Source organism: Convolutriloba macropyga, chromosome 6 (genome assembly GCF_964194025.1).
Source record: "Convolutriloba macropyga chromosome 6, txConMacr16.3, whole genome shotgun sequence".
Lineage (NCBI taxonomy): Eukaryota > Metazoa > Xenacoelomorpha > Acoela > Convolutidae > Convolutriloba > Convolutriloba macropyga.
Genome location: NC_134473.1, coordinates 53,605,551 through 53,618,264, shown reverse-complemented (window position 1 = coordinate 53,618,264; position 12,714 = coordinate 53,605,551). Strand labels below are relative to the sequence as shown.

Below are 12,714 nucleotides of genomic sequence, written 5' to 3'. Positions count from 1 at the left end.
ACCTTTTGATAACAGTTAAGTAAAAGATTTTTAAAATATGACAGACTTACAAAAACTTTCGCACAAGAAATCACGAAAAACGGAAACAAAACATTCATAATTCCATAAAATACTCTTGGAATAACGCTATAAAGCTTTTCTTAAGATACAGCATGTAAAATATAAAATAAGCATCTTTGAAGTTTTCAGGTTCTCTCTGAGTTATTGATTCAGTATGTTTTACACGTTTTTACAAGTAACTGTACACGTTTTATATTTATAAACTTGCTTTGACATTCAACAAAATGGTTCTAATTGAAAAAAACTAAGCAAACCTTTGGAAGGATTTTTAGGCACATTAACTTATAAGTTCGGGAAAAAATTTAAGAAAGCCATCTATCTAAAATTTTATATTTGTTTTGCATCAAGCTCACAATTAATTAGCAACTGCAGTGTGATACCTAAACTGCGAAATTTTTGTCTACAATCAGTTAAGGAATACTTCTGGATTTTTTTACTGATTCGAGTTCAGCCTCGAGTTAATCTATTGGAGTTCTTTCAATCTGCATTTGTACAATCGGTATGGGTAATATGGAATTTGATGGGTTTAAGAAAGCCCCATTTTAAAATAAAACAAATTTCATTAATTGTTATAATTTGATCAGATCAACGCTCCGAGTTTGTCCTTTTTATAACTTTGGTCTTCATTTACTCCATGGGGCAAATTCAGTTCTTGAAGAATTCTTCATACAAAAACTGGATTATCAGAACTCACACTTTAGCATCATTCATACATCAAAAAAATCACTCGAACTATGCAAGATTCTCCACCAGAAAATGGATTCATCCTATGCTTTATATGTCCTGAAAAGTACATTTAAAATTTCGTAGTAAATCTGGGATATCAGAGATATTGAAATTGTAAAACGTAGGCCACAGGAAATATATCATTTTTGAGCTTTTTTATAACTACTGTGACTCCAATTCATTCAAAACACTTGTGCCGATCAGTTTAGGCAACCAATAGTTCGGCTGCGCGTCCCAAATTTCAATTGTAAAACATACATGGGGTTTCTGATACAGCGAGCACCTCCAATCTAACGTAAAAATCTGATCTCATTTACCATATTTCATTGTTGGCATCTTTTGATAACGTTTGGGTGAAAGATTATTAAAATTCTACTGACAAACAAAAATTTTGCACTAGAAGTTTTGCACATTAGCAATTTTGAAGTTTTCAAGTGCTTTATCTGCGTTATTGATTGGGTGGTTATAAAAATAACTAACAATTTTTGAAGTTAAGTGTTTATAAACAGCGCTAATAGACTTCACTTTCAGCGCTAAGTTAGGGATTCTCTTGCGAAAAATAACTGTACACGTTTAAAATTTTTATACTTGCTTTGACACCTAATCAGAATTTCTGGCAGAAAATAAGAAAAAACATTGTTTAAAATAAAGAAATAACTACTAAACAAACAAATTTCAGATGCCTGAGTTGGAAAGATGCCTGAGATGATTCGAGTTCAGCCTCGAGTAACTATTGGAGCTTTTTTAATCTGTGTTTGTAAAGTCCGTATGGGGAATATTGAAATTGATAGGTTTATAAAAGCCCTTTTGTTAGAAAAAAGAAATATTAATTGTTTTAATTTGATCAGATCAACGCTCCGATTTGGTCCTTTTTATTATTGTGGGTTTCATTTTTTTCCATGGGGTACATTCAGTTCTTGAGGAATTATTTATACAAAAACTGTAATGACAGAAATCAAGTTTTAGCAGCATTCATCCATCAATAAGTTTCACTTTGCGAAGTTCTGATGTGAATTTCCAAGTAACTTAATGTCGATAATTCCTAAATTCAGTTCTTAACTAAAAACGTAGTTCAAAAAATTCAACGTTGATCCAACAAATCTTCAAAAAATTCAACGTTGATCCAACAAGTTCATATACATCATTTGCAAGACCGTTAATAATAGTAAAATGTTTAAAAACTCAATACTGTGTCTAAGATATTTCTCCCTACGCAATAATCAAAGAGAACTTGTTCAGTGGGGGGTGCTGAAGCGAAGAAAAACATGAATGCTGACGCTTTGAGCCCACAATTGGAGACGACTCTTATTATGAGCTATGATGACATGACACAAATTGTCAGAGTTTAAGAGTTCAAACAAAATCTTTTGTGCACTATTGCTCGCCCATGTGAGGGTTTTTGATTGTAGGCTTACAAATATGCCAACAAAAAATTAATTTTAATTGCAAATAATTGTTGATTAGCCACGTTGATGTGATATTAAAGTTTTCCTTCAAAAATCTAAAATTTAATTGTGTGTTTTATTTCTTTTCATGACATTTTGCGGTATTGTTTTGACTTTTCAATAGATGCAAATCAATAGCTAGGCTACTATTTGTATCATGCTAAATTCTGTTTTGTCTTTCGTTGCGACTATCGGATGATAAGAATAAATCAAAATCAACCATATCTGCTCGCTTGTACAAATGTTAGGATTGCGTCGATATCTGAAACTAAACGCAATCTTTGTTCATAGTGATCTCTTAATGCATAATTTATATTTATTGAATCTATTTTGGTCGCCCTTAACTTGGATTGACAGTGTAACTCTCAACAATGTATCTCAGCAGACAGCATATATTTTGATTTCTGAGGAAAATTTTTCCCAGCGTCCTTGCCCTGAAAACCGCGTACAAATGCGAGAAACTAAGCGTGTTTAAAGAACTGGCCCAGACTATTGGCCCTACTTTACGACAATAAAACGTCTCCTGGAGTTTGCCTAGACAATAAAAAATGCGACAAAATTGAGCCCACATACTTGCGGAACGTTTTATTTTGACTCATTTTGTATAGAAAAAATATATGATGTTCAAATCTCATATTTTTTAAAAACTTACTTTGTGCATTTAACATTCAGTTGATGTTTTCTTTTATAATTTCTAATTGGCATACCTTAACCCTAGTTCATTTCCGTTGCATGAATCACTGCCGGATCATAACTTTAAAATTCATTTATTCACTTGCCTGTTAAGTTTACAATCTTCTTGTTTCATTTGTTTGCATTCTAGCTGTTTGTTTAAACTCTTTTTCACATCACTAAGTGAAATGTTGATGATCGAATCTTTTGTTCAGCTCCATTTATGAAACGAAATTTTCATTCTTGTGAACTTAATTTATATTTCAATTGGTCTCTTCAAATATTTAATTTAAGTTGTAAAAGATAAATTAAACAAGTAGATTTATCTGAACGGATATGCTAAAAAAAACTAAAAACGGAAATTTAGTAAACCCTATTAATGGTGGTTTTCGCGGAACGAAAACGCCCAATAAATTGCAACACAATGCTTGTGAATAAAAAAACAATCCTACTCAAATTTTTCAGTCGCCAATCACGCATGCTTAAAATTCACGTGTAATTGGACCTCAGACACAGTTGAAGGAGATAAATACAGTTAACTAGAAAAACATACGGCAGTCAGCAGCGAACAGTAGAGATTCACGGGAAAAAGACCTATAAATCGAGCCTTTCTCGGAAAGAAATACGAAGAAACTACCGTTCAGATGGGAAAAAGTGGAGAATACAGGTCAAACTCCCAATTTGGGCAACAAAAAACATCGTTCTAGACAATGTTCTTGCAGATAATTCAAAGGAAGTCGAATTTGAAGCTAAGTCAAGTTATTAGGAATCAATATAAGTCCAGAGGATTTTGAAGAATGAGAAAGACAATTTCAAGGCAGCCAAAATATCTGCAGTGGGAAATCAAATGTCAAAGACCATAGAAACTGAAATTCTTTGAGGAGATCGACAATGGGCACCTTGTGACCAATAACGTGTTTCACTTCTATGTTTGAAGTGCAGAAGTTCGACTGAATTTGACGCAAAAACTCCCACACAAAGTCATCTAGGACTTGACTGCTAAATAATTCCGGGATATGCTTTTTATAAGACCAAGGAATGTCAAATTTGATAGCTACATCCTCTTCTCTACAAAACAAAAACGCGGAGAGACAGTGGAGCAATTCTACGGCACTCTAAAAGAACAGGCTGAAAATTTAATTTTTGAAGATTGTAAAATTACGCAATAAGCGACATCTTCATCGCGAATTGGTCTGATAACAGTATCCAACGCGGATTGCTTCCTGACACAATAATTGTCACATTTCCACTGCAAAAAGCGTTCACTGGAAGCAGTGACAATCACTGGTTGTTTGCATGGGGCAGAAAAAAGTCCAATTTTTACATTAGTCTGTGAGCGATATTTTTCATATCAGAACACTGAAAGGCTTCACTAGATCATGTCCATTAATTTCTGAAAGGGGGAGGACGGAGTCATTGTTGAACCGGAATGCTGAATAGAGACAGTGGGTGACCGTTTTCAAATGAATCAAAGTAAACCGCGACTATTTTTTCCTTTTTAACGAGGCTTATTAATTTTTGTAAATTATACAAAACAATTAGTCATCAATTATAGTTGAAAGTGACGCAGACCGACGTGGATGTCCAAGAACGTGAATGATGTGAAATATGCGATAGAAAAACGTGGAAGATGTAAAAGATGTGAACGACAACAAAGTATATCACAAAAAATCAACAAGATTACTTATTCAAGCTTAAGGACGTGGAAGAGTCCTCATTTGGTTTGTAGTTTGAAAACCAGAGCTCCCGTTAAATACATTTAGAAAGTCATTACGTGCCGCTTGCATGACTGGAAGTAATCTACGTGAAAAATCTTTAAAACACTACAAAGCTCAATAATAACTGCTGAAGACAGCCAGATTTGTTTCGATTTTCTCCAAAAATCTTCTCTATGAATAATATGCTGAAATATAGTGAAGCAAAAGCAATTCAATTCGGGTCACGACAAAAAAAATTAGTTCGCTTCAGTGCATTTCAACTGACGAGATTACAGTGGATATTCCCATAAAATCCTTCTGCAGGTGGAAACCTTCAAAATATTTCACATCGGCAATCAGCCTGTGTGACTAATTTACTTAGAACTGGACTCCGGAGCTCGAAGTCAGAGCAGATTAATTTAAAATTCAGCGTAGTAAAACAACCCTTAGACGTTGATCTAAATTAATCATTTGGTTGTAATCAATCAAACTTAGGTTAGCAGAGGAAGTTAACTCCTTGAACATGCGCTGCATTGTAGATCATCGACTAAAACTCTCAACTGTTTGCCGTTCAACTTTTCGATCTCGAATTTTTAGCTTTTTTTAATCTCTGATATGTCCCAACAAATTATCGGTTCCGGAACGTTTGAAGAAAGGAGCATACTTGGGCAAACTTAATGACGTTGCTAACTCTAGTGCGGCACCCAGGTCTAAGTACAGACTTATGAAAAGACCATACTCAACTCAATTGAGATATGAAAAGATTTTAGCTGGACTTTAAGACATTCTCGACTTTAGTAGGACCAAAAATTTTTCAAAAGACGTTTTGACCCAAAATTTGGGCTGGACTTAATCTCAGCAATATGTTTGCCAGCAATGTCCATTTAAAGTCTTTTCATGAGACCATCATTGGTGTAGTCAGCATGTATGCTCCTGTATCTTTTACGATTCAGAAGAACCACAAATCCCTCATAAACCTGCATTAGTTTTTAAAGAGATAGCTCACAATTTTGGAAGAGAAAACAAACTGAATAACGCCGAATTTTTGTCATGGCTAATAGGACTAGGACCAATACACTTCAGCTAGCTGGTTTCATTGAATCAAGTAATGTCGTATTAAACTCAAACTGACATAACTCTTTGTTTTAAGATTTGACAAAATTCTTCAAGCTTTTGGCAGTTTTCCAACTGTTTTTTAAGTTGGACTGCTCTGGTCCAAAGCTATTTAGTCTTGCTGTGGTTCTGCTTCTGTATCTACAGAAGCAGAAAAAAATTTGAATTCTGAAAAAAGCAGACTTATGCTTATGAAAAGACTAATGGTGGACCCATAAAAAGACCTTAGCTGAACTTTCTTAGTTATGAAAAATCTTTAGCTCGACTCATGAAAAGACAATAGCTCGACTTTAACTAGGAAGCTCTACCGTGTAATTATAGTCAATATTGGCCCCCTACTAGACATGTAAAGTCTTTTCATGAGTCGAGGCCTAGGCATGGGCAACTTTTAATCGGAAAAGAGTCTGCTTAAATACGTGGTTAACTGCAATATAATTTGGCTAATTATCGGCCGTTTATTGAGATTTTGTTGTGTCTACAACTATCTTGATGTTATCAGACTGGAACCACTATAAAACAAACACGTTCAGAAGACCTCTAATTTCTGCGTTTGATATTATTTGATATCCAATTTCTTTATAATTCTGATTTTGTTACTTATTCACAATTTTTTTGTTGTGGGTCTGAAACTTAATGTATTTCTTCTCATCTTTACTTTAAGGTCTTCCGATTACTTTCCTGTTTTATTTCTTTCTTCCTATTTTTTTTGCTTCCTATCACTTATAATTGTTGCAGCCAAATCATTTCTTCACTCAAAGGAAAAGTGGGTGGAGGCCATAAAAAAAGTCTTCAAGCAAATCATCGCCAAATCAGGCTTCATTCTGCACCAGATTGCTAAAGATAAGTGAAAAAGTGTTCATGGAAGACTGAAGTGCACTCTGAAATGCAGAAAGATTGTGCCTTGTCTATAAATGATAAATAACCCAGTGACTAATCACTAGCACCTGCAGAAAATGTAGTAAAAACTACATGAATTTGTAGATTATAAGAAGTGAACTGCTGTAAAGACCACTTGCATTAATGTTGAACAAATATCAGCTCATGTAATGGTTGTGGACAGAACTGCTGCAAAAATGCAAGGAAAGTATAAGAACGAAACTTTCATTGAAGCCAACAAAATTATAACCGCAATTAGTTTGTTCATTTCCGAGGGCTACCAGAAGACACAAAAAAATTAGAAAGAGGAGCATGAGGTTCCGGAGAAGAAAGAAGTTTTGATTATAATGGATGCCAAATAAGATATAGTCAAGTCTAGGCGGCTTGGAAAATTCAGCCAAGATTGCCAACAGCCAAGAACACTTCCGGAGCAAATCATCGCCTAATCAGGCTTCAATCTGCACCAGCTAGCTAAGGAAAAGTAAAAAAAAATTAATGGAAGACTGGTTCCTTTTCCGGTTGTCTTAAGTAAACAAACTAACCGGTTATGTGGCGTCCTAGCTGTTAACTTTATTTTTATAAACTTTTTCATCGATCTGTTTATCAAGCACTCTTAATCAAACCCTATTTAAAATCGTGAAATTTAAAATTCAAAAAAATTACCCGCATATTTGCAAGATTGAAGATGATGATAATAGCGCATAGTACTTTATATTCCCTGACTGATCAAAATCCAATCCCTGTTTGTTTTGATGGAACTTCTTGCACAAGATCACGCTGACTAATCACTACAATTGTTCTGCAGTATACTGTAAACAAATTTAAATAAAAATTAACTAAGTTAATGAAATTAGCAAATTTTACAAATCTGAGGATCTATTTTTTAATTAAAGAAATTTGAAATTTCTTGCAAGAAGGCTTAGGAGAACTCAATTAGATTGCTTTAAATTTATTTTCCTGGAAGTGTTACATATTTCTCCTAAAATGTTTTGTTTTCAAAATTTCAGGAAATTAATAAACTCTACTTCAAGAACATGCATAAAATTTTTTTCTCTTCAAGGCAAATTGTTAGTTGCACATTTATTTAAAAATTAATATTCGGCCTATGATTCTAACTACACCAATAAATGGGAATTATACCAAGTTTTCTTAAATCAACGAAACGCTCTGGAAATCTACCCGGAAAGAGCGGGAGGAGTACTCTAAGTCAGTAAATACGCTAGAGTTGTCGTCTGTGACATAGAAAATGCGTTTAGTGCCGAGGAAGTACCAGTTTGGGCGTCTTCTGACCACAGTTTTGATACATGGACCAGTTGTTTAACAGAAATTTTACATTAACGAATTGCAAACCCTTGTACCCGAACACAATTGAGTTGTAGAACGGGTCATCGATTACATATGGCCGACGACTGAAACTGATTGATAAGCCCGATGAGATGCCCAATCACAGAGTTAACATCAGTTGATCAAGTAGTGCACCACGGAAAGGGCTGTTCTCACCCAAAAGTTAAGACACTCGAGAAAAGCAATAACAGGAAGAAAAATTTTCCTGGGACAAGAGAGCTTATATGAACATTAAATCTTAGAGTAATTCAACATGGACTTCGGATACGGGCACCAGTGCCACTAACTCTTAATTTTTAATTTTTTCTTTGGTAAAACGAAACAAATCTAGCATGTGGCCAGGGAAGACACCATAAGTTTGATGACTATTTTTAGTGGCATAAAAATCATTACATGTGTCATGCGTGTGTGTTTTTTGTCAATAATAATGGGACGCAGTGTTACCGGTCCTGTTTTTGCTCTGCAACCCATTAATTCAAGAGGGGAATTAGGGCATTTCCATCATCCCAGACTACTGACTGGGGAAAAAAATTGACAAGAAGAAGGACCTCAGTTGAACTGTGTCAGGTTGACACAAGCATTCTAGTTTAGCATTTAGCACAAACTGCTAATTCTATTCCCAAATAGACTAAATTGAAATTGATAAACTGGATTAATTGTATTTTGTAATACGTAGGAATTACAAAATCAAAACCAGTGGGCGACTACTACTATTATCTAGTCAAACTCTACGGAGTGAAGTCAATAGTCAGGTACCAGGTTTATCGGATTTTCGGTTAATACAATAAAAGATATGTAGAACCATTGATTCATTTTCAGACCCAATATCGTGGACAGAGCTCCAATCACTGTGATGCAGCTGAGTTAGCTGCATGGGAAAATTGAAGTGCAGCAGAAAAGATAAACAACAGTGAAACGCTGGGAGTTGCTGGTGTTCGGCTCAAAGAGTACATTCGGCAGTTAAAGTTAGAAAATCAAAGGTTACATGAGCAACTTCTAGAGACAAAAAGTTTACTTGAGAATAAGCGGGAAACCTGCGGGGGCAGTTTGATATGTTGAACAGGGACTTGGAAGAGGCTAAAACCAAGCAGAAAGCAAAACAAGGGAATGTGTCGCTCTGGTAGATGAGCGGGAGTGTTAGCTCGGGAGCTGGAGAATGCCGAGGAAGATATCAGAAAACTTAAAAGTAGGGTAAAAACGGTACAAACGTCAAGAAAGGTCATCCAGAAATGGCTTGATTTAATAAATGCACAGTGCCCTTTCAATTGTCCTCAGAATGCATATGCGCTTCTGTTCCTACTTCAGGGTGGCGAAAATCAATGCAATTCTGAAACAACTCAAAACATTTTCTTTGCTGTGTCATCCGGACAAGGGTGGTCGAGAGGGCTCAAGGTTATTTTGCAGGCGAAGAATATTACGGAGGAAACAGATCAGGAGTCAATAACCAATAGTTAACCAGATTTTAACAGAACAAAAGGAAAAGCATCAGAAATTGTTGTTGTTGTTGTTGTTGTTGTTGTTGTTGTTGAGGATTTTCTTCACAGAAGGGATTTCTTCCGATCAAAACAGTTATAAAAAATTATTCAATGTGTCTCTGCAGTGTTGACAGTCACAACAGATCTGCCACGTGTAGACTTTTTCTCGTTTGTACCGAATCATAATATCATTCCACATCTGCTTTAGAATTCTGTGTTTTAGGCCGTGTTGATTTCCGAAGTCAAAGCTGTAATGAAGTCTGTTGGTTATACTTTGGGTGGATTTTTCGAGTCGTTTTTTCGTTAAATCAAAGTAATCGTCTCTTCTCATTGATCTGTTTCCAGGCAGCACCAGCTGTTATGTATTTGTCGGTTGAATTTGTTGAAGACTTGATAGTAGTAGAAGACCATTGACCTGATAGTACATTGGCAAGGGTAGTAGATTTGACAAACGTAGTTGTTCGATGTAACTCAATGTCTTGCTATTTGTTATCCAGGACACAAACTTTCGTTGAAACCGTTCCAAGTTTCGCATATCTCCTCGGTTTAAGTTACAGCACGAGGATCCGTACATTAGAACTGGTAGAATCATCGATTTGTAAAGTCTCAGTTTGATGCACATATCAACTTTAAAGGCTACATTTCTTAGGGAATAGAAGACTCGGTTAGCTTTCTTCATTCTTTCTTCTAAGTGGATAAACCGAATCCCTAAGTTCTTTACACCAGCTGAGGTTTGGAGGAGACTTCCACACATGTAGAAGTGGCTTTCTGGACCTTTGAACAAAATTTTGGCGCATTTTTCAATAGCTAGACCCATTTTGTTTTGGGTGACTCAGTCTTCCAGTGCGTCGAGGTTACTCTGTACTTGGTCTGCTGGTGTTCAAATGTGGAGTATTTTTAGGTCATCCGCGAGCAAGGGTACGCCAAATCTGAGGGCATCTGACAGGTTGTTGATGTATATGCAAAATAAGATCGGCCCGAGCAGTGATCCGTGTGGGACCCCAATTGTCACTGGTGGGAATCATCTCGGATTTTGACCTTGACGGGATACGTCAAGGAATGTTTGTTCTTAACGTGATTCGTCAAGCATTTAAACCTGTAATCTCTTAATGTAACTAACAGGGACCAATGCGGGTGAGAATAACCATGAGAAAATCCGAAACCGATTAGAGAAAATTGGCAAAATTACCCAAGATAAATTAACCATTGATATGACCGCAACAAACGAGCATAATTAAAACCTCAGCTCATGAATTCAGCTCAAGCAATAAAACTTCTTCATTTTCGTCTGTAACAACTCTTTCTTTTTTTCAAACAAGTAAATTGAAAATATAACCCAGGTTTAAATATTACAAGTTTAAAATTATATAAACAAAATCAGTACAATGTTAAAAAAAAATTAGTGGTTCCGTTTTCTAAAGTTAAAAATAACTTTCGAAGCCACCAACGTTCCTTTCTAACGGTACAAGTTTGAATTGTTGGAGCAGATGATGTTTTAACATGCGTTTAAACATTGATTTTGATCTGATAGTCCGGACATCACGCGGAATTTTAGTCCACTTTTGGATGCTTCTTTTTTGTATTGATCGACTGCTCGACCTTAAGAGAATTAGCTGTTCAGTTCTGTTGTTTTTTCTTACTAAGACATTACCACTTAGACAAAAACTCTCAGTGCCGTGTGTTTTCAATATTGAAATATCATTCCTAAGTTTTGAAACACTCATCTGGCTTATTAAAATTTCTGCAGGCAAAATGTCAGATTTTACTAAGAGATCTGTAGATCTATCAATTTTTTCTCATATAGAAAACTTTAATACCCCAATTGATTTGTCGATTAATTCGCTGAATTGCAGAGAAATTCAAGTTCTGAAAAAAAAGAGCTCTGAATGTTAAATGAGAAAGGGCTAGGGATTTGAATAGCATCAATCGTGCTTCCAGACTGATAACGTAAAAGGTATATGGATCTCATCGCTGTGGCCATATTTGATAGGACTTTGTTGAGTTGTACATGAAAATTTAGTTTAGAATCGATTATTATACCCAAGTATCTGCAGTAATTTTGTGGTTTAATTTCTTGTCCCCGAAAAACTATTGGATCAATATTTTCATGTTCCTTCGAGACGCAAAGAAGTTCAGTTTTACCGGTATTCATGGTTAATTTGTATTGCATTTGATAATTATCTGTTTTCTCCAGTATTTCAAAAACATATTTTTCCAGTTCGCTGACATTGCTTCTGCTGAAATGGAAACTCGTGTCATCAGCAAATTGAATTATGTCGAAGTTTCCTTGTACTTTTTCTGAAAAAACATTAATACAGAGAAGAAAAACTAGTGGCCCTAAAACCGTTCCCTGTGGAACACCATGATTTGCTTCCAACCATTCTGAGGAAGCACCATTTATCTTAACACACTGCTGTCTGTTTTTAAGAAATTAAGCATATAATTCAACTGCACTCTCTGAAAAACCGTAAGCTTCAATTTTTTTGAGAAAAATTTCGTGCGATATTGAAGTAAATGCTTTAGCTAGATCAATAAAAACAGCAACTGAAATTTTTAAGTTATCATAATTTTCTTGTAATGCTTCGATTAAGTGTAAAACAGCATCTGTAGAAGACTTATGTTTTTGAAATCCAAACTGTGTACCGTTCAAAATTTTTTATTTTTGTATAAATTCGTTAACCTGATTGAAAAGTGTACACTCAAAGATTTTTGCAAACATTGGAGTAATTGAGATAGGCCTATAGTTCTCGCAAATTTTTACGTCCACTTTTTTGTAGACCGGACTAATGAAAGCAATTTTTAAATTTTCCGGGAAAATATTTTGACTAATGCATGTGTTAAAAACAAATTGCAAATGGGTTCCGATTGGAAAGCTTTGCTGCCTTGATTGCCCAAGCATTAAAAACTCCAGGACCCGGAGACTTATTGTTGTCGAGTGAATCGATGGCATCATATAGTTCTTTTAGTGTAACTGTTCTGAAGCAAAACTTTTCCCTAACTTCTATGCGAGAAATATTTGGAGCGTTCACATATTGTCCATTGTATAAGCCTAGTTTTTGAAAACTTCTATTGAGAAAATTTGCAATATCAAGTTCATTTTCTACTTCTGTTTCACCGTCGACTAGTTTGTCTATAACGAGACACTCCCTTGCTTTGCCAATTCTTTTTTTGATGAAATTGTTCTTTACTTGTTGGTAGTTCTTTGAAAAATTGTTTGCAAAACTCGTTTTGGGCTGTTTTTAAACGCCTATTAACTAAATTTCTCTGATATTTGAAAATGGTATGCGCTTGCTCCGATGGGTTATT

At 35.3% G+C, this 12,714-nt stretch overlaps 1 protein-coding gene across 1 annotated transcript in view; it reads left to right on the top strand.

Moving 5' to 3' along the window:
- LOC142341766 (uncharacterized) overlaps positions 1-12,714 on the top strand; it is a 553,339-nt gene that overhangs the window by 521,374 nt on the left and 19,251 nt on the right. The window lies entirely within an intron of this gene.